Raw genomic sequence first — 17775 nt, forward strand, 5'->3', positions numbered from 1 at the left:
TGAGGGGAAACGAAACCTCGTATTTTAATCAAATTGATGAGTGATTTTAGATGAATAATCGGATATTGTCTGTAATTTACATTTTCTTAAGTAAATGTAGTAAAGAATGTACAAGTGAAACAAAGAATGTTAGAAAGCAAACCGAAATAGCTCAGTTGGGAGAGCGTTAGACTGAAGATCTAAAGGTCCCTGGTTCAATCCCGGGTTTCGGCATGTGTGTGAGGGGAAACCAAACCTCGTATTTTAATCAAATTGATGAGTGATTTTAGATGAATAATCGGATATTGTCTGTAATTTACATTTTCTTAAGTAAATGTAGTAAAGAATGTACAAGTGAAACAAAGAATCTTAGAAAGCAAGCCGAAATAGCTCAGTTGGGAGAGCGTTAGACTGAAGATCTAAAGGTCCCTGGTTCAATCCCGGGTTTCGGCATGTCTGTGAGGGGAAACCAAACCTCGTATTTTAATCAAATTGATGAGTGATTTTAGATGAATAATCGGATATTGTCTGTAATTTACATTTTCTTAAGTAAATGTAGTAAAGAATGTACAAGTGAAACAAAGAATGTTAGAAAGCAAGCCGAAATAGCTCAGTTGGGAGAGCGTTAGACTGAAGATCTAAAGGTCCCTGGTTCAATCCCGGGTTTCGGCATGTGTGTGAGGGGAAACGAAACCTCGTATTTTAATCAAATTGATGAGTGATTTTAGATGAATAATCGGATATTGTCTGTAATTTACATTTTCTTAAGTAAATGTAGTAAAGAATGTACAAGTGAAACAAAGAATGTTAGAAAGCAAACCGAAATAGCTCAGTTGGGAGAGCGTTAGACTGAAGATCTAAAGGTCCCTGGTTCAATCCCGGGTTTCGGCATGTCTGTGAGGGGAAACCAAACCTCGTATTTTAATCAAATTGATGAGTGATTTTAGATGAATAATCGGATATTGTCTGTAATTTACATTTTCTTAAGTAAATGTAGTAAAGAATGTACAAGTGAAACAAAGAATCTTAGAAAGCAAGCCGAAATAGCTCAGTTGGGAGAGCGTTAGACTGAAGATCTAAAGGTCCCTGGTTCAATCCCGGGTTTCGGCATGTGTGTGAGGGGAAGCAAATCCTCGTATTTTAATCAAATTGATGAGTGATTTTAGATGAATAATCGGATATTGTCTGTAATTTACATTTTCTGAAGTAAATGTAGTAAAGAATGTACAAGTGAAACAAAGAATGTTAGAAAGCAAACCGAAATAGCTCAGTTGGGAGAGCGTTAGACTGAAGATCTAAAGGTCCCTGGTTCAATCCCGGGTTTCGGCATGTGTGTGAGGGGAAACAAAACTTCGTATTTTAATCAAATTGATGAGTGATTTTAGATGAATAATCGGATATTGTCTGTAATTTACATTTTCTTAAGTAAATGTAGTAAAGAATGTACAAGTGAAACAAAGAATGTTAGAAAGCAAACCGAAATAGCTCAGTTGGGAGAGCGTTAGACTGAAGATCTAAAGGTCCCTGGTTCAATCCCGGGTTTCGGCATGTGTGTGAGGGGAAGCAAATCCTCGTATTTTAATCAAATTGATGAGTGATTTTAGATGAATAATCGGATATTGTCTGTAATTTACATTTTCTGAAGTAAATGTAGTAAAGAATGTACAAGTGAAACAAAGAATGTTAGAAAGCAAACCGAAATAGCTCAGTTGGGAGAGCGTTAGACTGAAGATCTAAAGGTCCCTGGTTCAATCCCGGGTTTCGGCATGTGTGTGAGGGGAAACAAAACTTCGTATTTTAATCAAATTGATGAGTGATTTTAGATGAATAATCGGATATTGTCTGTAATTTACATTTTCTTAAGTAAATGTAGTAAAGAATGTACAAGTGAAACAAAGAATGTTAGAAAGCAAGCCGAAATAGCTCAGTTGGGAGAGCGTTAGACTGAAGATCTAAAGGTCCCTGGTTCAATCCCGGGTTTCGGCATGTGTGTGAGGGGAAACGAAACCTCTTATTTTAATCAACTTGATGAGTGATTTTAGATGAATAATCGGATATTGTCTGTAATTTACATTTTCTGAAGTAAATGTAGTAAAGAATGTACAAGTGAAACAAAGAATGTTAGAAAGCAAGAGAAAATAGCTCAGTTGGGAGAGCGTTAGACTGAAGATCTAAAGGTCCCTGTTTCAATCCCGGGTTTCGGCATGTGTGTGAGGGGAAACGAAACCTCGTTTTTTAATCAAATTGATGAGTGATTTTAGATGAATAATCGGATATTGTCTGTAATTTACATTTTATGAAGTAAATGTAGTAAAGAATGTACAAGTGAAACAAAGAATGTTAGAAAGCAAGAGAAAATAGCTCAGTTGGGAGAGCGTTAGACTGAAGATCTAAAGGTCCCTGTTTCAATCCCGGGTTTCGGCATGTGTGTGAGGGGAAACGAAACCTCGTTTTTTAATCAAATTGATGAGTGATTTTAGATGAATAATCGGATATTGTCTGTAATTTACATTTTATGAAGTAAATGTAGTAAAGAATGTACAAGTGAAACAAAGAATGTTAGAAAGCAAGAGAAAATAGCTCAGTTGGGAGAGCGTTAGACTGAAGATCTAAAGGTCCCTGTTTCAATCCCGGGTTTCGGCATGTGTGTGAGGGGAAACGAAACCTCGTTTTTTAATCAAATTGATGAGTGATTTTAGATGAATAATCGGATATTGTCTGTAATTTACATTTTATGAAGTAAATGTAGTAAAGAATGTACAAGTGAAACAAAGAATGTTAGAAAGCAAGAGAAAATAGCTCAGTTGGGAGAGCGTTAGACTGAAGATCTAAAGGTCCCTGTTTCAATCCCGGGTTTCGGCATGTGTGTGAGGGGAAACGAAACCTCGTTTTTTAATCAACTTGATGAGTGATTTTAGATGAATAATCGGATATTGTCTGTAATTTACATTTTCTGAAGTAAATGTAGTAAAGAATGTACAAGTGAAACAAAGAATGTTAGAAAGCAAGAGAAAATAGCTCAGTTGGGAGAGCGTTAGACTGAAGATCTAAAGGTCCCTGTTTCAATCCCGGGTTTCGGCATGTGTGTGAGGGGAAACGAAACCTCGTTTTTTAATCAAATTGATGAGTGATTTTAGATGAATAATCGGATATTGTCTGTAATTTACATTTTCTTAAGTAAATGTAGTAAAGAATGTACAAGTGAAACAAAGAATGTTAGAAAGCAAGCCGAAATAGCTCAGTTGGGAGAGCGTTAGACTGAAGATCTAAAGGTCCCTGGTTCAATCCCGGGATTCGGCATGTGTGTGAGGGGAAACGAAACCTCGTATTTTAATCAAATTGATGAGTGATTTTAGATGAATAATCGGATATTGTCTGTAATTTACATTTTCTGAAGTAAATGTAGTAAAGAATGTACAAGTGAAACAAAGAATGTTAGAAAGCAAGCCGAAATAGCTCAGTTGGGAGAGCGTTAGACTGAAGATCTAAAGGTCCCTGGTTCAATCCCGGGTTTCGGCATGTGTGTGAGGGGAAACAAAACTTCGTATTTTAATCAAATTGATGAGTGATTTTAGATGAATAATCGGATATTGTCTGTAATTTACATTTTCTTAAGTAAATGTAGTAAAGAATGTACAAGTGAAACAAAGAATGTTAGAAAGCAAGCCGAAATAGCTCAGTTGGGAGAGCGTTAGACTGAAGATCTAAAGGTCCCTGGTTCAATCCCGGGTTTCGGCATGTGTGTGAGGGGAAACAAAACTTCGTATTTTAATCAAATTGATGAGTGATTTTAGATGAATAATCGGATATTGTCTGTAATTTACATTTTCTTAAGTAAATGTAGTAAAGAATGTACAAGTGAAACAAAGAATGTTAGAAAGCAAGCCGAAATAGCTCAGTTGGGAGAGCGTTAGACTGAAGATCTAAAGGTCCCTGGTTCAATCCCGGGTTTCGGCATGTGTGTGAGGGGAAACGAAACCTCTTATTTTAATCAACTTGATGAGTGATTTTAGATGAATAATCGGATATTGTCTGTAATTTACATTTTCTGAAGTAAATGTAGTAAAGAATGTACAAGTGAAACAAAGAATGTTAGAAAGCAAGCCGAAATAGCTCAGTTGGGAGAGCGTTAGACTGAAGATCTAAAGGTCCCTGGTTCAATCCCGGGTTTCGGCATGTGTGTGAGGGGAAACGAAACCTCGTATTTTAATCAAATTGATGAGTGATTTTAGATGAATAATCGGATATTGTCTGTAATTTACATTTTATGAAGTAAATGTAGTAAAGAATGTACAAGTGAAACAAAGAATGTTAGAAAGCAAGCCGAAATAGCTCAGTTGGGAGAGCGTTAGACTGAAGATCTAAAGGTCCCTGTTTCAATCCCGGGTTTCGGCATGTGTGTGAGGGGAAACGAAACCTCGTTTTTTAATCAAATTGATGAGTGATTTTAGATGAATAATCGGATATTGTCTGTAATTTACATTTTCTTAAGTAAATGTAGTAAAGAATGTACAAGTGAAACAAAGAATGTTAGAAAGCAAGCCGAAATAGCTCAGTTGGGAGAGCGTTAGACTGAAGATCTAAAGGTCCCTGGTTCAATCCCGGGATTCGGCATGTGTGTGAGGGGAAACGAAACCTCGTATTTTAATCAAATTGATGAGTGATTTTAGATGAATAATCGGATATTGTCTGTAATTTACATTTTCTTAAGTAAATGTAGTAAAGAATGTACAAGTGAAACAAAGAATGTTAGAAAGCAAGCCGAAATAGCTCAGTTGGGAGAGCGTTAGACTGAAGATCTAAAGGTCCCTGGTTCAATCCCGGGTTTCGGCATGTGTGTGAGGGGAAACAAAACTTCGTATTTTAATCAAATTGATGAGTGATTTTAGATGAATAATCGGATATTGTCTGTAATTTACATTTTCTTAAGTAAATGTAGTAAAGAATGTACAAGTGAAACAAAGAATGTTAGAAAGCAAGCCGAAATAGCTCAGTTGGGAGAGCGTTAGACTGAAGATCTAAAGGTCCCTGGTTCAATCCCGGGTTTCGGCATGTGTGTGAGGGGAAACAAAACTTCGTATTTTAATCAAATTGATGAGTGATTTTAGATGAATAATCGGATATTGTCTGTAATTTACATTTTCTTAAGTAAATGTAGTAAAGAATGTACAAGTGAAACAAAGAATGTTAGAAAGCAAGCCGAAATAGCTCAGTTGGGAGAGCGTTAGACTGAAGATCTAAAGGTCCCTGGTTCAATCCCGGGTTTCGGCATGTGTGTGAGGGGAAACAAAACTTCGTATTTTAATCAAATTGATGAGTGATTTTAGATGAATAATCGGATATTGTCTGTAATTTACATTTTCTTAAGTAAATGTAGTAAAGAATGTACAAGTGAAACAAAGAATGTTAGAAAGCAAGCCGAAATAGCTCAGTTGGGAGAGCGTTAGACTGAAGATCTAAAGGTCCCTGGTTCAATCCCGGGTTTCGGCATGTGTGTGAGGGGAAACAAAACTTCGTATTTTAATCAAATTGATGAGTGATTTTAGATGAATAATCGGATATTGTCTGTAATTTACATTTTCTTAAGTAAATGTAGTAAAGAATGTACAAGTGAAACAAAGAATGTTAGAAAGCAAGCCGAAATAGCTCAGTTGGGAGAGCGTTAGACTGAAGATCTAAAGGTCCCTGGTTCAATCCCGGGTTTCGGCATGTGTGTGAGGGGAAACAAAACTTCGTATTTTAATCAAATTGATGAGTGATTTTAGATGAATAATCGGATATTGTCTGTAATTTACATTTTCTTAAGTAAATGTAGTAAAGAATGTACAAGTGAAACAAAGAATGTTAGAAAGCAAGCCGAAATAGCTCAGTTGGGAGAGCGTTAGACTGAAGATCTAAAGGTCCCTGGTTCAATCCCGGGTTTCGGCATGTGTGTGAGGGGAAACAAAACTTCGTATTTTAATCAAATTGATGAGTGATTTTAGATGAATAATCGGATATTGTCTGTAATTTACATTTTCTTAAGTAAATGTAGTAAAGAATGTACAAGTGAAACAAAGAATGTTAGAAAGCAAGCCGAAATAGCTCAGTTGGGAGAGCGTTAGACTGAAGATCTAAAGGTCCCTGGTTCAATCCCGGGTTTCGGCATGTGTGTGAGGGGAAACAAAACTTCGTATTTTAATCAAATTGATGAGTGATTTTAGATGAATAATCGGATATTGTCTGTAATTTACATTTTATGAAGTAAATGTAGTAAAGAATGTACAAGTGAAACAAAGAATGTTAGAAAGCAAGCCGAAATAGCTCAGTTGGGAGAGCGTTAGACTGAAGATCTAAAGGTCCCTGTTTCAATCCCGGGTTTCGGCATGTGTGTGAGGGGAAACGAAACCTCGTTTTTTAATCAAATTGATGAGTGATTTTAGATGAATAATCGGATATTGTCTGTAATTTACATTTTCTTAAGTAAATGTAGTAAAGAATGTACAAGTGAAACAAAGAATGTTAGAAAGCAAGCCGAAATAGCTCAGTTGGGAGAGCGTTAGACTGAAGATCTAAAGGTCCCTGGTTCAATCCCGGGATTCGGCATGTGTGTGAGGGGAAACGAAACCTCGTATTTTAATCAAATTGATGAGTGATTTTAGATGAATAATCGGATATTGTCTGTAATTTACATTTTCTTAAGTAAATGTAGTAAAGAATGTACAAGTGAAACAAAGAATGGTAGAAAGCAAGCCGAAATAGCTCAGTTGGGAGAGCGTTAGACTGAAGATCTAAAGGTCCCTGGTTCAATCCCGGGATTCGGCATGTGTGTGAGGGGAAACGAAACCTCGTATTTTAATCAAATTGATGAGTGATTTTAGATGAATAATCGGATATTGTCTGTAATTTACATTTTCTTAAGTAAATGTAGTAAAGAATGTACAAGTGAAACAAAGAATGTTAGAAAGCAAGCCGAAATAGCTCAGTTGGGAGAGCGTTAGACTGAAGATCTAAAGGTCCCTGGTTCAATCCCGGGATTCGGCATGTGTGTGAGGGGAAACGAAACCTCGTATTTTAATCAAATTGATGAGTGATTTTAGATGAATAATCGGATATTGTCTGTAATTTACATTTTCTGAAGTAAATGTAGTAAAGAATGTACAAGTGAAACAAAGAATGTTAGAAAGCAAGCCGAAATAGCTCAGTTGGGAGAGCGTTAGACTGAAGATCTAAAGGTCCCTGTTTCAATCCCGGGTTTCGGCATGTGTGTGAGGGGAAACGAAACCTCGTATTTTAATCAAATTGATGAGTGATTTTAGATGAATAATCGGATATTGTCTGTAATTTACATTTTCTTAAGTAAATGTAGTAAAGAATGTACAAGTGAAACAAAGAATGTTAGAAAGCAAGCCGAAATAGCTCAGTTGGGAGAGCGTTAGACTGAAGATCTAAAGGTCCCTGGTTCAATCCCGGGTTTCGGCTTGTGTGTGAGGGGAAACCAAACCTCGTATTTTAATCAAATTGATGAGTGATTTTAGATGAATAATCGGATATTGTCTGTAATTTACATTTTCTTAAGTAAATGTAGTAAAGAATGTACAAGTGAAACAAAGAATGTTAGAAAGCAAGCCGAAATAGCTCAGTTGGGAGAGCGTTAGACTGAAGATCTAAAGGTCCCTGGTTCAATCCCTGGTTTCGGCATGTGTGTGAGGGGAAACCAAACCTCGTATTTTAATCAAATTGATGAGTGATTTTAGATGAATAATCGGATATTGTCTGTAATTTACATTTTCTTAAGTAAATGTAGTAAAGAATGTACAAGTGAAACAAAGAATGTTAGAAAGCAAGCCGAAATAGCTCAGTTGGGAGAGCGTTAGACTGAAGATCTAAAGGTCCCTGGTTCAATCCCGGGTTTCGGCTTGTGTGTGAGGGGAAACCAAACCTCGTATTTTAATCAAATTGATGAGTGATTTTAGATGAATAATCGGATATTGTCTGTAATTTACATTTTCTTAAGTAAATGTAGTAAAGAATGTACAAGTGAAACAAAGAATGTTAGAAAGCAAGCCGAAATAGCTCAGTTGGGAGAGCGTTAGACTGAAGATCTAAAGGTCCCTGGTTCAATCCCTGGTTTCGGCATGTGTGTGAGGGGAAACCAAACCTCGTATTTTAATCAAATTGATGAGTGATTTTAGATGAATAATCGGATATTGTCTGTAATTTACATTTTCTTAAGTAAATGTAGTAAAGAATGTACAAGTGAAACAAAGAATGTTAGAAAGCAAGCCGAAATAGCTCAGTTGGGAGAGCGTTAGACTGAAGATCTAAAGGTCCCTGGTTCAATCCCTGGTTTCGGCATGTGTGTGAGGGGAAACCAAACCTCGTATTTTAATCAAATTGATGAGTGATTTTAGATGAATAATCGGATATTGTCTGTAATTTACATTTTCTTAAGTAAATGTAGTAAAGAATGTACAAGTGAAACAAAGAATGTTAGAAAGCAAGCCGAAATAGCTCAGTTGGGAGAGCGTTAGACTGAAGATCTAAAGGTCCCTGTTTCAATCCCGGGTTTCGGCATGTGTGTGAGGGGAAACGAAACCTCGTATTTTAATCAAATTGATGAGTGATTTTAGATGAATAATCGGATATTGTCTGTAATTTACATTTTCTTAAGTAAATGTAGTAAAGAATGTACAAGTGAAACAAAGAATGTTAGAAAGCAAGCCGAAATAGCTCAGTTGGGAGAGCGTTAGACTGAAGATCTAAAGGTCCCTGGTTCAATCCCGGGTTTCGGCATGTGTGTGAGGGGAAACCAAACCTCGTATTTTAATCAAATTGATGAGTGATTTTAGATGAATAATCGGATATTGTCTGTAATTTACATTTTCTTAAGTAAATGTAGTAAAGAATGTACAAGTGAAACAAAGAATGTTAGAAAGCAAGCCGAAATAGCTCAGTTGGGAGAGCGTTAGACTGAAGATCTAAAGGTCCCTGGTTCAATCCCTGGTTTCGGCATGTGTGTGAGGGGAAACCAAACCTCGTATTTTAATCAAATTGATGAGTGATTTTAGATGAATAATCGGATATTGTCTGTAATTTACATTTTCTTAAGTAAATGTAGTAAAGAATGTACAAGTGAAACAAAGAATGTTAGAAAGCAAGCCGAAATAGCTCAGTTGGGAGAGCGTTAGACTGAAGATCTAAAGGTCCCTGGTTCAATCCCGGGTTTCGGCTTGTGTGTGAGGGGAAACCAAACCTCGTATTTTAATCAAATTGATGAGTGATTTTAGATGAATAATCGGATATTGTCTGTAATTTACATTTTCTTAAGTAAATGTAGTAAAGAATGTACAAGTGAAACAAAGAATGTTAGAAAGCAAGCCGAAATAGCTCAGTTGGGAGAGCGTTAGACTGAAGATCTAAAGGTCCCTGGTTCAATCCCTGGTTTCGGCATGTGTGTGAGGGGAAACCAAACCTCGTATTTTAATCAAATTGATGAGTGATTTTAGATGAATAATCGGATATTGTCTGTAATTTACATTTTCTTAAGTAAATGTAGTAAAGAATGTACAAGTGAAACAAAGAATGTTAGAAAGCAAGCCGAAATAGCTCAGTTGGGAGAGCGTTAGACTGAAGATCTAAAGGTCCCTGGTTCAATCCCTGGTTTCGGCATGTGTGTGAGGGGAAACCAAACCTCGTATTTTAATCAAATTGATGAGTGATTTTAGATGAATAATCGGATATTGTCTGTAATTTACATTTTCTTAAGTAAATGTAGTAAAGAATGTACAAGTGAAACAAAGAATGTTAGAAAGCAAGCCGAAATAGCTCAGTTGGGAGAGCGTTAGACTGAAGATCTAAAGGTCCCTGTTTCAATCCCGGGTTTCGGCATGTGTGTGAGGGGAAACGAAACCTCGTATTTTAATCAAATTGATGAGTGATTTTAGATGAATAATCGGATATTGTCTGTAATTTACATTTTCTTAAGTAAATGTAGTAAAGAATGTACAAGTGAAACAAAGAATGTTAGAAAGCAAGCCGAAATAGCTCAGTTGGGAGAGCGTTAGACTGAAGATCTAAAGGTCCCTGGTTCAATCCCTGGTTTCGGCATGTGTGTGAGGGGAAACCAAACCTCGTATTTTAATCAAATTGATGAGTGATTTTAGATGAATAATCGGATATTGTCTGTAATTTACATTTTCTTAAGTAAATGTAGTAAAGAATGTACAAGTGAAACAAAGAATGTTAGAAAGCAAGCCGAAATAGCTCAGTTGGGAGAGCGTTAGACTGAAGATCTAAAGGTCCCTGGTTCAATCCCGGGTTTCGGCATGTGTGTGAGGGGAAACGAAACCTCGTATTTTAATCAAATTGATGAGTGATTTTAGATGAATAATCGGATATTGTCTGTAATTTACATTTTCTTAAGTAAATGTAGTAAAGAATGTACAAGTGAAACAAAGAATGTTAGAAAGCAAGCCGAAATAGCTCAGTTGGGAGAGCGTTAGACTAAAGGTCCCTGGTTCAATCCCGGGTTTCGGCATGTGTGTGAGGGGAAACGAAACCTCGTATTTTAATCAAATTGATGAGTGATTTTAGATGAATAATCGGATATTGTCTGTAATTTACATTTTCTTAAGTAAATGTAGTAAAGAATGTACAAGTGAAACAAAGAATGTTAGAAAGCAAGCCGAAATAGCTCAGTTGGGAGAGCGTTAGACTGAAGATCTAAAGGTCCCTGGTTCAATCCCGGGTTTCGGCATGTGTGTGAGGGGAAACGAAACCTCGTATTTTAATCAAATTGATGAGTGATTTTAGATGAATAATCGGATATTGTCTGTAATTTACATTTTCTTAAGTAAATGTAGTAAAGAATGTACAAGTGAAACAAAGAATGTTAGAAAGCAAGCCGAAATAGCTCAGTTGGGAGAGCGTTAGACTGAAGATCTAAAGGTCCCTGTTTCAATCCCGGGTTTCGGCATGTGTGTGAGGGGAAACGAAACCTCGTATTTTAATCAAATTGATGAGTGATTTTAGATGAATAATCGGATATTGTCTGTAATTTACATTTTCTTAAGTAAATGTAGTAAAGAATGTACAAGTGAAACAAAGAATCTTAGAAAGCAAGCCGAAATAGCTCAGTTGGGAGAGCGTTAGACTGAAGATCTAAAGGTCCCTGGTTCAATCCCGGGTTTCGGCATGTGTGTGAGGGGAAACGAAACCTCGTATTTTAATCAAATTGATGAGTGATTTTAGATGAATAATCGGATATTGTCTGTAATTTACATTTTCTTAAGTAAATGTAGTAAAGAATGTACAAGTGAAACAAAGAATGTTAGACAGCAAGCCGAAATAGCTCAGTTGGGAGAGCGTTAGACTGAAGATCTAAAGGTCCCTTGTTCAATCCCGGGTTTCGGCATGTGTGTGAGGGGAAAAAAAACCTCGTATTTTAATCAAATTGATGAGTGATTTTAGATGAATAATCGGATATTGTCTGTAATTTACATTTTCTTAAGTAAATGTAGTAAAGAATGTACAAGTGAAACAAAGAATGTTAGAAAGCAAGCCGAAATAGCTCAGTTGGGAGAGCGTTAGACTGAAGATCTAAAGGTCCCTGGTTCAATCCCGGGTTTCGGCATGTGTGTGAGGGGAAACGAAGCCTCGTATTTTAATCAAATTGATGAGTGATTTTAGATGAAAACTCGGATATTGTCTGTAATTTACATTTTCTTAAGTAAATGTAGTAAACAATGTACAAGTGAAACAAAGAATGTTAGAAAGCAAGCCGAAATAGCTCAGTTGGGAGAGCGTTAGACTGAAGATCTAAAGGTCCCTGGTTCAATCCCGGGTTTCGGCATGTGTGTGAGGGGAAACGAAACCTCGTATTTTAATCAAATTGATGAGTGATTTTAGATGAATAATCGGATATTGTCTGTAATTTACATTTTCTTAAGTAAATGTAGTAAAGAATGTACAAGTGAAACAAAGAATGTTAGAAAGCAAGCCGAAATAGCTCAGTTGGGAGAGCGTTAGACTGAAGATCTAAAGGTCCCTGGTTCAATCCCGGGTTTCGGCATGTGTGTGAGGGGAAACGAAACCTCGTATTTTAATCAAATTGATGAGTGATTTTAGATGAATAATCGGATATTGTCTGTAATTTACATTTTCTTAAGTAAATGTAGTAAAGAATGTACAAGTGAAACAAAGAATGTTAGAAAGCAAGCCGAAATACCTCAGTTGGGAGAGCGTTAGACTGAAGATCTAAAGGTCCCTGGTTCAATCCCGGGTTTCGGCATGTGTGTGAGGGGAAACGAAACCTCGTATTTTAATCAAATTGATGAGTGATTTTAGATGAATAATCGGATATTGTCTGTAATTTACATTTTCTTAAGTAAATGTAGTAAAGAATGTACAAGTGAAACAAAGAATGTTAGAAAGCAAGCCGAAATAGCTCAGTTGGGAGAGCGTTAGACTGAAGATCTAAAGGTCCCTGGTTCAATCCCGGGTTTCGGCATGTGTGTGAGGGGAAACGAAACCTCGTATTTTAATCAAATTGATGAGTGATTTTAGATGAATAATCGGATATTGTCTGTAATTTACATTTTCTTAAGTAAATGTAGTAAAGAATGTACAAGTGAAACAAAGAATGTTAGAAAGCAAGCCGAAATAGCTCAGTTGGGAGAGCGTTAGACTGAAGATCTAAAGGTCCCTGGTTCAATCCCGGGTTTCGGCATGTGTGTGAGGGGAAACGAAACCTCGTATTTTAATCAAATTGATGAGTGATTTTAGATGAATAATCGGATATTGTCTGTAATTTACATTTTCTTAAGTAAATGTAGTAAACAATGTACAAGTGAAACAAAGAATGTTAGAAAGCAAGCCGAAATAGCTCAGTTGGGAGAGCGTTAGACTGAAGATCTAAAGGTCCCTGGTTCAATCCCGGGTTTCGGCATGTGTGTGAGGGGAAACGAAACCTCGTATTTTAATCAAATTGATGAGTGATTTTAGATGAATAATCGGATATTGTCTGTAATTTACATTTTCTTAAGTAAATGTAGTAAACAATGTACAAGTGAAACAAAGAATGTTAGAAAGCAAGCCGAAATAGCTCAGTTGGGAGAGCGTTTGACTGAAGATCTAAAGGTCCCTGGTTCAATCCCGGGTTTCGGCATGTGTGTGAGGGGAAACGAAACCTCGTATTTTAATCAAATTGATGAGTGATTTTAGATGAATAATCGGATATTGTCTGTAATTTACATTTTCTTAAGTAAATGTAGTAAAGAATGTACAAGTGAAACAAAGAATGTTAGAAAGCAAGCCGAAATAGCTCAGTTGGGAGAGCGTTAGACTGAAGATCTAAAGGTCCCTGGTTCAATCCCGGGTTTCGGCATGTGTGTGAGGGGAAACGAAACCTCGTATTTTAATCAAATTGATGAGTGATTTTAGATGAATAATCGGATATTGTCTGTAATTTACATTTTCTTAAGTAAATGTAGTAAAGAATGTACAAGTGAAACAAAGAATCTTAGAAAGCAAGCCGAAATAGCTCAGTTGGGAGAGCGTTAGACTGAAGATCTAAAGGTCCCTGGTTCAATCCCGGGTTTCGGCATGTGTGTGAGGGGAAACGAAACCTCGTATTTTAATCAAATTGATGAGTGATTTTAGATGAATAATCGGATATTGTCTGTAATTTACATTTTCTTAAGTAAATGTAGTAAAGAATGTACAAGTGAAACAAAGAATGTTAGAAAGCAAGCCGAAATAGCTCAGTTGGGAGAGCGTTAGACTGAAGATCTAAAGGTCCCTGGTTCAATCCCGGGTTTCGGCATGTGTGTGAGGGGAAACGAAACCTCGTATTTTAATCAAATTGATGAGTGATGTTAGATGAATAATCGGATATTGTCTGTAATTTACATTTTCTTAAGTAAATGTAGTAAACAATGTACAAGTGAAACAAAGAATGTTAGAAAGCAAGCCGAAATAGCTCAGTTGGGAGAGCGTTAGACTGAAGATCTAAAGGTCCCTGGTTCAATCCCGGGTTTCGGCATGTGTGTGAGGGGAAACGAAACCTCGTATTTTAATCAAATTGATGAGTGATTTTAGATGAATAATCGGATATTGTCTGTAATTTACATTTTCTTAAGTAAATGTAGTAAACAATGTACAAGTGAAACAAAGAATCTTAGAAAGCAAGCCGAAATAGCTCAGTTGGGAGAGCGTTAGACTGAAGATCTAAAGGTCCCTGGTTCAATCCCGGGTTTCGGCATGTGTGTGAGGGGAAACGAAACCTCGTATTTTAATCAAATTGATGAGTGATTTTAGATGAATAATCGGATATTGTCTGTAATTTACATTTTCTTAAGTAAATGTAGTAAACAATGTACAAGTGAAACAAAGAATGTTAGAAAGCAAGCCGAAATAGCTCAGTTGGGAGAGCGTTAGACTGAAGATCTAAAGGTCCCTGGTTCAATCCCGGGTTTCGGCATGTGTGTGAGGGGAAACGAAACCTCGTATTTTAATCAAATTGATGAGTGATTTTAGATGAATAATCGGATATTGTCTGTAATTTACATTTTCTTAAGTAAATGTAGTAAAGAATGTACAAGTGAAACAAAGAATGTTAGAAAGCAAGCCGAAATAGCTCAGTTGGGAGAGCGTTAGACTGAAGATCTAAAGGTCCCTGGTTCAATCCCGGGTTTCGGCATGTGTGTGAGGGGAAACGAAACCTCGTATTTTAATCAAATTGATGAGTGATTTTAGATGAATAATCGGATATTGTCTGTAATTTACATTTTCTTAAGTAAATGTAGTAAACAATGTACAAGTGAAACAAAGAATGTTAGAAAGCAAGCCGAAATAGCTCAGTTGGGAGAGCGTTAGACTGAAGATCTAAAGGTCCCTGGTTCAATCCCGGGTTTCGGCATGTGTGTGAGGGGAAACGAAACCTCGTATTTTAATCAAATTGATGAGTGATTTTAGATGAATAATCGGATATTGTCTGTAATTTACATTTTCTTAAGTAAATGTAGTAAACAATGTACAAGTGAAACAAAGAATGTTAGAAAGCAAGCCGAAATAGCTCAGTTGGGAGAGCGTTAGACTGAAGATCTAAAGGTCCCTGGTTCAATCCCGGGTTTCGGCATGTGTGTGAGGGGAAACGAAACCTCGTATTTTAATCAAATTGATGAGTGATTTTAGATGAATAATCGGATATTGTCTGTAATTTACATTTTCTTAAGTAAATGTAGTAAACAATGTACAAGTGAAACAAAGAATGTTAGAAAGCAAGCCGAAATAGCTCAGTTGGGAGAGCGTTAGACTGAAGATCTAAAGGTCCCTGGTTCAATCCCGGGTTTCGGCATGTGTGTGAGGGGAAACGAAACCTCGTATTTTAATCAAATTGATGAGTGATTTTAGATGAATAATCGGATATTGTCTGTAATTTACATTTTCTTAAGTAAATGTAGTAAACAATGTACAAGTGAAACAAAGAATGTTAGAAAGCAAGCCGAAATAGCTCAGTTGGGAGAGCGTTAGACTGAAGATCTAAAGGTCCCTGGTTCAATCCCGGGTTTCGGCATGTGTGTGAGGGGAAACGAAACCTCGTATTTTAATCAAATTGATGAGTGATTTTAGATGAATAATCGGATATTGTCTGTAATTTACATTTTCTTAAGTAAATGTAGTAAACAATGTACAAGTGAAACAAAGAATGTTAGAAAGCAAGCCGAAATAGCTCAGTTGGGAGAGCGTTAGACTGAAGATCTAAAGGTCCCTGGTTCAATCCCGGGTTTCGGCATGTGTGTGAGGGGAAACGAAACCTCGTATTTTAATCAAATTGATGAGTGATTTTAGATGAATAATCGGATATTGTCTGTAATTTACATTTTCTTAAGTAAATGTAGTAAAGAATGTACAAGTGAAACAAAGAATGTTAGAAAGCAAGCCGAAATAGCTCAGTTGGGAGAGCGTTAGACTGAAGATCTAAAGGTCCCTGGTTCAATCCCGGGTTTCGGCATGTGTGTGAGGGGAAACGAAACCTCGTATTTTAATCAAATTGATGAGTGATTTTAGATGAATAATCGGATATTGTCTGTAATTTACATTTTCTTAAGTAAATGTAGTAAACAATGTACAAGTGAAACAAAGAATGTTAGAAAGCAAGCCGAAATAGCTCAGTTGGGAGAGCGTTAGACTGAAGATCTAAAGGTCCCTGGTTCAATCCCGGGTTTCGGCATGTGTGTGAGGGGAAACGAAACCTCGTATTTTAATCAAATTGATGAGTGATTTTAGATGAATAATCGGATATTGTCTGTAATTTACATTTTCTTAAGTAAATGTAGTAAACAATGTACAAGTGAAACAAAGAATGTTAGAAAGCAAGCCGAAATAGCTCAGTTGGGAGAGCGTTAGACTGAAGATCTAAAGGTCCCTGGTTCAATCCCGGGTTTCGGCATGTGTGTGAGGGGAAACGAAACCTCGTATTTTAATCAAATTGATGAGTGATTTTAGATGAATAATCGGATATTGTCTGTAATTTACATTTTCTTAAGTAAATGTAGTAAAGAATGTACAAGTGAAACAAAGAATGTTAGAAAGCAAGCCGAAATAGCTCAGTTGGGAGAGCGTTAGACTGAAGATCTAAAGGTCCCTGGTTCAATCCCGGGTTTCGGCATGTGTGTGAGGGGAAACGAAACCTCGTATTTTAATCAAATTGATGAGTGATTTTAGATGAATAATCGGATATTGTCTGTAATTTACATTTTCTTAAGTAAATGTAGTAAAGAATGTACAAGTGAAACAAAGAATCTTAGAAAGCAAGCCGAAATAGCTCAGTTGGGAGAGCGTTAGACTGAAGATCTAAAGGTCCCTGGTTCAATCCCGGGTTTCGGCATGTGTGTGAGGGGAAACGAAACCTCGTATTTTAATCAAATTGATGAGTGATTTTAGATGAATAATCGGATATTGTCTGTAATTTACATTTTCTTAAGTAAATGTAGTAAACAATGTACAAGTGAAACAAAGAATGTTAGAAAGCAAGCCGAAATAGCTCAGTTGGGAGAGCGTTAGACTGAAGATCTAAAGGTCCCTGGTTCAATCCCGGGTTTCGGCATGTGTGTGAGGGGAAACGAAACCTCGTATTTTAATCAAATTGATGAGTGATTTTAGATGAATAATCGGATATTGTCTGTAATTTACATTTTCTTAAGTAAATGTAGTAAACAATGTACAAGTGAAACAAAGAATCTTAGAAAGCAAGCCGAAATAGCTCAGTTGGGAGAGCGTTAGACTGAAGATCTAAAGGTCCCTGGTTCAATCCCGGGTTTCGGCATGTGTGTGAGGGGAAACGAAACCTCGTATTTTAATCAAATTGATGAGTGATTTTAGATGAATAATCGGATATTGTCTGTAATTTACATTTTCTTAAGTAAATGTAGTAAACAATGTACAAGTGAAACAAAGAATGTTAGAAAGCAAGCCGAAATAGCTCAGTTGGGAGAGCGTTAGACTGAAGATCTAAAGGTCCCTGGTTCAATCCCGGGTTTCGGCATGTGTGTGAGGGGAAACGAAACCTCGTATTTTAATCAAATTGATGAGTGATTTTAGATGAATAATCGGATATTGTCTGTAATTTACATTTTCTTAAGTAAATGTAGTAAAGAATGTACAAGTGAAACAAAGAATGTTAGAAAGCAAGCCGAAATAGCTCAGTTGGGAGAGCGTTAGACTGAAGATCTAAAGGTCCCTGGTTCAATCCCGGGTTTCGGCATGTGTGTGAGGGGAAACGAAACCTCGTATTTTAATCAAATTGATGAGTGA

The 17775-nt window shown here is 36.7% G+C and overlaps 80 non-coding genes across 80 annotated transcripts; all 80 read left to right on the plus strand.

Annotated features, from left to right (window-relative positions):
* The first annotated feature begins 140 nt into the window (after positions 1 to 140).
* Trnaf-gaa (transfer RNA phenylalanine (anticodon GAA)) lies at positions 141 to 213 on the plus strand. Its single transcript has one exon. It is a non-coding gene; the product is annotated as a tRNA-Phe (tRNA).
* Positions 214 to 359: 146 nt separating this feature from the next.
* On the plus strand, positions 360 to 432 carry Trnaf-gaa (transfer RNA phenylalanine (anticodon GAA)). Its single transcript has one exon. It is a non-coding gene; the product is annotated as a tRNA-Phe (tRNA).
* Positions 433 to 578: 146 nt separating this feature from the next.
* On the plus strand, positions 579 to 651 carry Trnaf-gaa (transfer RNA phenylalanine (anticodon GAA)). The gene has a single exon. It is a non-coding gene; the product is annotated as a tRNA-Phe (tRNA).
* Positions 652 to 797: 146 nt separating this feature from the next.
* Trnaf-gaa (transfer RNA phenylalanine (anticodon GAA)) lies at positions 798 to 870 on the plus strand. The gene has a single exon. It is a non-coding gene; the product is annotated as a tRNA-Phe (tRNA).
* Positions 871 to 1016: 146 nt separating this feature from the next.
* Trnaf-gaa (transfer RNA phenylalanine (anticodon GAA)) lies at positions 1017 to 1089 on the plus strand. The gene has a single exon. It is a non-coding gene; the product is annotated as a tRNA-Phe (tRNA).
* A 146-nt stretch (positions 1090 to 1235) lies between these two features.
* On the plus strand, positions 1236 to 1308 carry Trnaf-gaa (transfer RNA phenylalanine (anticodon GAA)). Its single transcript has one exon. It is a non-coding gene; the product is annotated as a tRNA-Phe (tRNA).
* Positions 1309 to 1454: 146 nt separating this feature from the next.
* On the plus strand, positions 1455 to 1527 carry Trnaf-gaa (transfer RNA phenylalanine (anticodon GAA)). The gene has a single exon. It is a non-coding gene; the product is annotated as a tRNA-Phe (tRNA).
* Positions 1528 to 1673: 146 nt separating this feature from the next.
* Trnaf-gaa (transfer RNA phenylalanine (anticodon GAA)) lies at positions 1674 to 1746 on the plus strand. Its single transcript has one exon. It is a non-coding gene; the product is annotated as a tRNA-Phe (tRNA).
* A 146-nt stretch (positions 1747 to 1892) lies between these two features.
* Positions 1893 to 1965, plus strand: Trnaf-gaa (transfer RNA phenylalanine (anticodon GAA)). Its single transcript has one exon. It is a non-coding gene; the product is annotated as a tRNA-Phe (tRNA).
* A 142-nt stretch (positions 1966 to 2107) lies between these two features.
* Positions 2108 to 2184, plus strand: Trnaf-gaa (transfer RNA phenylalanine (anticodon GAA)). The gene has a single exon. It is a non-coding gene; the product is annotated as a tRNA-Phe (tRNA).
* Positions 2185 to 2326: 142 nt separating this feature from the next.
* Trnaf-gaa (transfer RNA phenylalanine (anticodon GAA)) lies at positions 2327 to 2403 on the plus strand. The gene has a single exon. It is a non-coding gene; the product is annotated as a tRNA-Phe (tRNA).
* A 142-nt stretch (positions 2404 to 2545) lies between these two features.
* Trnaf-gaa (transfer RNA phenylalanine (anticodon GAA)) lies at positions 2546 to 2622 on the plus strand. Its single transcript has one exon. It is a non-coding gene; the product is annotated as a tRNA-Phe (tRNA).
* A 142-nt stretch (positions 2623 to 2764) lies between these two features.
* Trnaf-gaa (transfer RNA phenylalanine (anticodon GAA)) lies at positions 2765 to 2841 on the plus strand. The gene has a single exon. It is a non-coding gene; the product is annotated as a tRNA-Phe (tRNA).
* Positions 2842 to 2983: 142 nt separating this feature from the next.
* Trnaf-gaa (transfer RNA phenylalanine (anticodon GAA)) lies at positions 2984 to 3060 on the plus strand. Its single transcript has one exon. It is a non-coding gene; the product is annotated as a tRNA-Phe (tRNA).
* Positions 3061 to 3206: 146 nt separating this feature from the next.
* Positions 3207 to 3279, plus strand: Trnaf-gaa (transfer RNA phenylalanine (anticodon GAA)). The gene has a single exon. It is a non-coding gene; the product is annotated as a tRNA-Phe (tRNA).
* A 146-nt stretch (positions 3280 to 3425) lies between these two features.
* On the plus strand, positions 3426 to 3498 carry Trnaf-gaa (transfer RNA phenylalanine (anticodon GAA)). Its single transcript has one exon. It is a non-coding gene; the product is annotated as a tRNA-Phe (tRNA).
* A 146-nt stretch (positions 3499 to 3644) lies between these two features.
* Trnaf-gaa (transfer RNA phenylalanine (anticodon GAA)) lies at positions 3645 to 3717 on the plus strand. Its single transcript has one exon. It is a non-coding gene; the product is annotated as a tRNA-Phe (tRNA).
* A 146-nt stretch (positions 3718 to 3863) lies between these two features.
* On the plus strand, positions 3864 to 3936 carry Trnaf-gaa (transfer RNA phenylalanine (anticodon GAA)). The gene has a single exon. It is a non-coding gene; the product is annotated as a tRNA-Phe (tRNA).
* Positions 3937 to 4082: 146 nt separating this feature from the next.
* Positions 4083 to 4155, plus strand: Trnaf-gaa (transfer RNA phenylalanine (anticodon GAA)). The gene has a single exon. It is a non-coding gene; the product is annotated as a tRNA-Phe (tRNA).
* Positions 4156 to 4301: 146 nt separating this feature from the next.
* On the plus strand, positions 4302 to 4374 carry Trnaf-gaa (transfer RNA phenylalanine (anticodon GAA)). The gene has a single exon. It is a non-coding gene; the product is annotated as a tRNA-Phe (tRNA).
* Positions 4375 to 4520: 146 nt separating this feature from the next.
* Positions 4521 to 4593, plus strand: Trnaf-gaa (transfer RNA phenylalanine (anticodon GAA)). Its single transcript has one exon. It is a non-coding gene; the product is annotated as a tRNA-Phe (tRNA).
* Positions 4594 to 4739: 146 nt separating this feature from the next.
* Positions 4740 to 4812, plus strand: Trnaf-gaa (transfer RNA phenylalanine (anticodon GAA)). The gene has a single exon. It is a non-coding gene; the product is annotated as a tRNA-Phe (tRNA).
* A 146-nt stretch (positions 4813 to 4958) lies between these two features.
* Trnaf-gaa (transfer RNA phenylalanine (anticodon GAA)) lies at positions 4959 to 5031 on the plus strand. The gene has a single exon. It is a non-coding gene; the product is annotated as a tRNA-Phe (tRNA).
* Positions 5032 to 5177: 146 nt separating this feature from the next.
* On the plus strand, positions 5178 to 5250 carry Trnaf-gaa (transfer RNA phenylalanine (anticodon GAA)). Its single transcript has one exon. It is a non-coding gene; the product is annotated as a tRNA-Phe (tRNA).
* Positions 5251 to 5396: 146 nt separating this feature from the next.
* Positions 5397 to 5469, plus strand: Trnaf-gaa (transfer RNA phenylalanine (anticodon GAA)). The gene has a single exon. It is a non-coding gene; the product is annotated as a tRNA-Phe (tRNA).
* A 146-nt stretch (positions 5470 to 5615) lies between these two features.
* Positions 5616 to 5688, plus strand: Trnaf-gaa (transfer RNA phenylalanine (anticodon GAA)). Its single transcript has one exon. It is a non-coding gene; the product is annotated as a tRNA-Phe (tRNA).
* A 146-nt stretch (positions 5689 to 5834) lies between these two features.
* Positions 5835 to 5907, plus strand: Trnaf-gaa (transfer RNA phenylalanine (anticodon GAA)). The gene has a single exon. It is a non-coding gene; the product is annotated as a tRNA-Phe (tRNA).
* Positions 5908 to 6053: 146 nt separating this feature from the next.
* Trnaf-gaa (transfer RNA phenylalanine (anticodon GAA)) lies at positions 6054 to 6126 on the plus strand. Its single transcript has one exon. It is a non-coding gene; the product is annotated as a tRNA-Phe (tRNA).
* A 146-nt stretch (positions 6127 to 6272) lies between these two features.
* Trnaf-gaa (transfer RNA phenylalanine (anticodon GAA)) lies at positions 6273 to 6345 on the plus strand. The gene has a single exon. It is a non-coding gene; the product is annotated as a tRNA-Phe (tRNA).
* A 146-nt stretch (positions 6346 to 6491) lies between these two features.
* Positions 6492 to 6564, plus strand: Trnaf-gaa (transfer RNA phenylalanine (anticodon GAA)). The gene has a single exon. It is a non-coding gene; the product is annotated as a tRNA-Phe (tRNA).
* A 146-nt stretch (positions 6565 to 6710) lies between these two features.
* Positions 6711 to 6783, plus strand: Trnaf-gaa (transfer RNA phenylalanine (anticodon GAA)). Its single transcript has one exon. It is a non-coding gene; the product is annotated as a tRNA-Phe (tRNA).
* Positions 6784 to 6929: 146 nt separating this feature from the next.
* Positions 6930 to 7002, plus strand: Trnaf-gaa (transfer RNA phenylalanine (anticodon GAA)). Its single transcript has one exon. It is a non-coding gene; the product is annotated as a tRNA-Phe (tRNA).
* Positions 7003 to 7148: 146 nt separating this feature from the next.
* Trnaf-gaa (transfer RNA phenylalanine (anticodon GAA)) lies at positions 7149 to 7221 on the plus strand. The gene has a single exon. It is a non-coding gene; the product is annotated as a tRNA-Phe (tRNA).
* A 146-nt stretch (positions 7222 to 7367) lies between these two features.
* On the plus strand, positions 7368 to 7440 carry Trnaf-gaa (transfer RNA phenylalanine (anticodon GAA)). Its single transcript has one exon. It is a non-coding gene; the product is annotated as a tRNA-Phe (tRNA).
* Positions 7441 to 7586: 146 nt separating this feature from the next.
* On the plus strand, positions 7587 to 7659 carry Trnaf-gaa (transfer RNA phenylalanine (anticodon GAA)). The gene has a single exon. It is a non-coding gene; the product is annotated as a tRNA-Phe (tRNA).
* A 146-nt stretch (positions 7660 to 7805) lies between these two features.
* Trnaf-gaa (transfer RNA phenylalanine (anticodon GAA)) lies at positions 7806 to 7878 on the plus strand. Its single transcript has one exon. It is a non-coding gene; the product is annotated as a tRNA-Phe (tRNA).
* A 146-nt stretch (positions 7879 to 8024) lies between these two features.
* Trnaf-gaa (transfer RNA phenylalanine (anticodon GAA)) lies at positions 8025 to 8097 on the plus strand. The gene has a single exon. It is a non-coding gene; the product is annotated as a tRNA-Phe (tRNA).
* Positions 8098 to 8243: 146 nt separating this feature from the next.
* On the plus strand, positions 8244 to 8316 carry Trnaf-gaa (transfer RNA phenylalanine (anticodon GAA)). Its single transcript has one exon. It is a non-coding gene; the product is annotated as a tRNA-Phe (tRNA).
* A 146-nt stretch (positions 8317 to 8462) lies between these two features.
* Positions 8463 to 8535, plus strand: Trnaf-gaa (transfer RNA phenylalanine (anticodon GAA)). Its single transcript has one exon. It is a non-coding gene; the product is annotated as a tRNA-Phe (tRNA).
* A 146-nt stretch (positions 8536 to 8681) lies between these two features.
* On the plus strand, positions 8682 to 8754 carry Trnaf-gaa (transfer RNA phenylalanine (anticodon GAA)). Its single transcript has one exon. It is a non-coding gene; the product is annotated as a tRNA-Phe (tRNA).
* Positions 8755 to 8900: 146 nt separating this feature from the next.
* Trnaf-gaa (transfer RNA phenylalanine (anticodon GAA)) lies at positions 8901 to 8973 on the plus strand. The gene has a single exon. It is a non-coding gene; the product is annotated as a tRNA-Phe (tRNA).
* Positions 8974 to 9119: 146 nt separating this feature from the next.
* Trnaf-gaa (transfer RNA phenylalanine (anticodon GAA)) lies at positions 9120 to 9192 on the plus strand. The gene has a single exon. It is a non-coding gene; the product is annotated as a tRNA-Phe (tRNA).
* A 146-nt stretch (positions 9193 to 9338) lies between these two features.
* Trnaf-gaa (transfer RNA phenylalanine (anticodon GAA)) lies at positions 9339 to 9411 on the plus strand. Its single transcript has one exon. It is a non-coding gene; the product is annotated as a tRNA-Phe (tRNA).
* Positions 9412 to 9557: 146 nt separating this feature from the next.
* Trnaf-gaa (transfer RNA phenylalanine (anticodon GAA)) lies at positions 9558 to 9630 on the plus strand. Its single transcript has one exon. It is a non-coding gene; the product is annotated as a tRNA-Phe (tRNA).
* Positions 9631 to 9776: 146 nt separating this feature from the next.
* Positions 9777 to 9849, plus strand: Trnaf-gaa (transfer RNA phenylalanine (anticodon GAA)). Its single transcript has one exon. It is a non-coding gene; the product is annotated as a tRNA-Phe (tRNA).
* A 146-nt stretch (positions 9850 to 9995) lies between these two features.
* On the plus strand, positions 9996 to 10068 carry Trnaf-gaa (transfer RNA phenylalanine (anticodon GAA)). The gene has a single exon. It is a non-coding gene; the product is annotated as a tRNA-Phe (tRNA).
* Positions 10069 to 10214: 146 nt separating this feature from the next.
* Positions 10215 to 10287, plus strand: Trnaf-gaa (transfer RNA phenylalanine (anticodon GAA)). Its single transcript has one exon. It is a non-coding gene; the product is annotated as a tRNA-Phe (tRNA).
* Positions 10288 to 10644: 357 nt separating this feature from the next.
* Trnaf-gaa (transfer RNA phenylalanine (anticodon GAA)) lies at positions 10645 to 10717 on the plus strand. The gene has a single exon. It is a non-coding gene; the product is annotated as a tRNA-Phe (tRNA).
* Positions 10718 to 10863: 146 nt separating this feature from the next.
* Positions 10864 to 10936, plus strand: Trnaf-gaa (transfer RNA phenylalanine (anticodon GAA)). Its single transcript has one exon. It is a non-coding gene; the product is annotated as a tRNA-Phe (tRNA).
* Positions 10937 to 11082: 146 nt separating this feature from the next.
* Trnaf-gaa (transfer RNA phenylalanine (anticodon GAA)) lies at positions 11083 to 11155 on the plus strand. Its single transcript has one exon. It is a non-coding gene; the product is annotated as a tRNA-Phe (tRNA).
* A 146-nt stretch (positions 11156 to 11301) lies between these two features.
* Positions 11302 to 11374, plus strand: Trnaf-gaa (transfer RNA phenylalanine (anticodon GAA)). The gene has a single exon. It is a non-coding gene; the product is annotated as a tRNA-Phe (tRNA).
* A 146-nt stretch (positions 11375 to 11520) lies between these two features.
* Positions 11521 to 11593, plus strand: Trnaf-gaa (transfer RNA phenylalanine (anticodon GAA)). The gene has a single exon. It is a non-coding gene; the product is annotated as a tRNA-Phe (tRNA).
* Positions 11594 to 11739: 146 nt separating this feature from the next.
* Trnaf-gaa (transfer RNA phenylalanine (anticodon GAA)) lies at positions 11740 to 11812 on the plus strand. The gene has a single exon. It is a non-coding gene; the product is annotated as a tRNA-Phe (tRNA).
* Positions 11813 to 11958: 146 nt separating this feature from the next.
* On the plus strand, positions 11959 to 12031 carry Trnaf-gaa (transfer RNA phenylalanine (anticodon GAA)). Its single transcript has one exon. It is a non-coding gene; the product is annotated as a tRNA-Phe (tRNA).
* Positions 12032 to 12177: 146 nt separating this feature from the next.
* Positions 12178 to 12250, plus strand: Trnaf-gaa (transfer RNA phenylalanine (anticodon GAA)). The gene has a single exon. It is a non-coding gene; the product is annotated as a tRNA-Phe (tRNA).
* A 146-nt stretch (positions 12251 to 12396) lies between these two features.
* On the plus strand, positions 12397 to 12469 carry Trnaf-gaa (transfer RNA phenylalanine (anticodon GAA)). The gene has a single exon. It is a non-coding gene; the product is annotated as a tRNA-Phe (tRNA).
* A 146-nt stretch (positions 12470 to 12615) lies between these two features.
* Positions 12616 to 12688, plus strand: Trnaf-gaa (transfer RNA phenylalanine (anticodon GAA)). The gene has a single exon. It is a non-coding gene; the product is annotated as a tRNA-Phe (tRNA).
* Positions 12689 to 12834: 146 nt separating this feature from the next.
* On the plus strand, positions 12835 to 12907 carry Trnaf-gaa (transfer RNA phenylalanine (anticodon GAA)). The gene has a single exon. It is a non-coding gene; the product is annotated as a tRNA-Phe (tRNA).
* A 146-nt stretch (positions 12908 to 13053) lies between these two features.
* On the plus strand, positions 13054 to 13126 carry Trnaf-gaa (transfer RNA phenylalanine (anticodon GAA)). The gene has a single exon. It is a non-coding gene; the product is annotated as a tRNA-Phe (tRNA).
* A 146-nt stretch (positions 13127 to 13272) lies between these two features.
* Positions 13273 to 13345, plus strand: Trnaf-gaa (transfer RNA phenylalanine (anticodon GAA)). Its single transcript has one exon. It is a non-coding gene; the product is annotated as a tRNA-Phe (tRNA).
* Positions 13346 to 13491: 146 nt separating this feature from the next.
* Positions 13492 to 13564, plus strand: Trnaf-gaa (transfer RNA phenylalanine (anticodon GAA)). The gene has a single exon. It is a non-coding gene; the product is annotated as a tRNA-Phe (tRNA).
* A 146-nt stretch (positions 13565 to 13710) lies between these two features.
* On the plus strand, positions 13711 to 13783 carry Trnaf-gaa (transfer RNA phenylalanine (anticodon GAA)). The gene has a single exon. It is a non-coding gene; the product is annotated as a tRNA-Phe (tRNA).
* A 146-nt stretch (positions 13784 to 13929) lies between these two features.
* Positions 13930 to 14002, plus strand: Trnaf-gaa (transfer RNA phenylalanine (anticodon GAA)). Its single transcript has one exon. It is a non-coding gene; the product is annotated as a tRNA-Phe (tRNA).
* A 146-nt stretch (positions 14003 to 14148) lies between these two features.
* Trnaf-gaa (transfer RNA phenylalanine (anticodon GAA)) lies at positions 14149 to 14221 on the plus strand. The gene has a single exon. It is a non-coding gene; the product is annotated as a tRNA-Phe (tRNA).
* A 146-nt stretch (positions 14222 to 14367) lies between these two features.
* Positions 14368 to 14440, plus strand: Trnaf-gaa (transfer RNA phenylalanine (anticodon GAA)). The gene has a single exon. It is a non-coding gene; the product is annotated as a tRNA-Phe (tRNA).
* Positions 14441 to 14586: 146 nt separating this feature from the next.
* Trnaf-gaa (transfer RNA phenylalanine (anticodon GAA)) lies at positions 14587 to 14659 on the plus strand. Its single transcript has one exon. It is a non-coding gene; the product is annotated as a tRNA-Phe (tRNA).
* A 146-nt stretch (positions 14660 to 14805) lies between these two features.
* On the plus strand, positions 14806 to 14878 carry Trnaf-gaa (transfer RNA phenylalanine (anticodon GAA)). The gene has a single exon. It is a non-coding gene; the product is annotated as a tRNA-Phe (tRNA).
* Positions 14879 to 15024: 146 nt separating this feature from the next.
* Trnaf-gaa (transfer RNA phenylalanine (anticodon GAA)) lies at positions 15025 to 15097 on the plus strand. The gene has a single exon. It is a non-coding gene; the product is annotated as a tRNA-Phe (tRNA).
* Positions 15098 to 15243: 146 nt separating this feature from the next.
* On the plus strand, positions 15244 to 15316 carry Trnaf-gaa (transfer RNA phenylalanine (anticodon GAA)). Its single transcript has one exon. It is a non-coding gene; the product is annotated as a tRNA-Phe (tRNA).
* Positions 15317 to 15462: 146 nt separating this feature from the next.
* Positions 15463 to 15535, plus strand: Trnaf-gaa (transfer RNA phenylalanine (anticodon GAA)). Its single transcript has one exon. It is a non-coding gene; the product is annotated as a tRNA-Phe (tRNA).
* A 146-nt stretch (positions 15536 to 15681) lies between these two features.
* Positions 15682 to 15754, plus strand: Trnaf-gaa (transfer RNA phenylalanine (anticodon GAA)). Its single transcript has one exon. It is a non-coding gene; the product is annotated as a tRNA-Phe (tRNA).
* A 146-nt stretch (positions 15755 to 15900) lies between these two features.
* Trnaf-gaa (transfer RNA phenylalanine (anticodon GAA)) lies at positions 15901 to 15973 on the plus strand. Its single transcript has one exon. It is a non-coding gene; the product is annotated as a tRNA-Phe (tRNA).
* Positions 15974 to 16119: 146 nt separating this feature from the next.
* Trnaf-gaa (transfer RNA phenylalanine (anticodon GAA)) lies at positions 16120 to 16192 on the plus strand. The gene has a single exon. It is a non-coding gene; the product is annotated as a tRNA-Phe (tRNA).
* Positions 16193 to 16338: 146 nt separating this feature from the next.
* On the plus strand, positions 16339 to 16411 carry Trnaf-gaa (transfer RNA phenylalanine (anticodon GAA)). The gene has a single exon. It is a non-coding gene; the product is annotated as a tRNA-Phe (tRNA).
* A 146-nt stretch (positions 16412 to 16557) lies between these two features.
* Positions 16558 to 16630, plus strand: Trnaf-gaa (transfer RNA phenylalanine (anticodon GAA)). Its single transcript has one exon. It is a non-coding gene; the product is annotated as a tRNA-Phe (tRNA).
* A 146-nt stretch (positions 16631 to 16776) lies between these two features.
* Trnaf-gaa (transfer RNA phenylalanine (anticodon GAA)) lies at positions 16777 to 16849 on the plus strand. The gene has a single exon. It is a non-coding gene; the product is annotated as a tRNA-Phe (tRNA).
* Positions 16850 to 16995: 146 nt separating this feature from the next.
* Trnaf-gaa (transfer RNA phenylalanine (anticodon GAA)) lies at positions 16996 to 17068 on the plus strand. The gene has a single exon. It is a non-coding gene; the product is annotated as a tRNA-Phe (tRNA).
* A 146-nt stretch (positions 17069 to 17214) lies between these two features.
* On the plus strand, positions 17215 to 17287 carry Trnaf-gaa (transfer RNA phenylalanine (anticodon GAA)). Its single transcript has one exon. It is a non-coding gene; the product is annotated as a tRNA-Phe (tRNA).
* A 146-nt stretch (positions 17288 to 17433) lies between these two features.
* Positions 17434 to 17506, plus strand: Trnaf-gaa (transfer RNA phenylalanine (anticodon GAA)). Its single transcript has one exon. It is a non-coding gene; the product is annotated as a tRNA-Phe (tRNA).
* A 146-nt stretch (positions 17507 to 17652) lies between these two features.
* Positions 17653 to 17725, plus strand: Trnaf-gaa (transfer RNA phenylalanine (anticodon GAA)). The gene has a single exon. It is a non-coding gene; the product is annotated as a tRNA-Phe (tRNA).
* Positions 17726 to 17775: the final 50 nt, after the last annotated feature.

The sequence above is a fragment of the Euprymna scolopes genome, chromosome 28 (genome assembly GCF_053919585.1).
Source record: "Euprymna scolopes isolate OS-2025 chromosome 28, ASM5391958v1, whole genome shotgun sequence".
Classification (NCBI taxonomy): Eukaryota; Metazoa; Mollusca; class Cephalopoda; order Sepiida; family Sepiolidae; genus Euprymna; species Euprymna scolopes.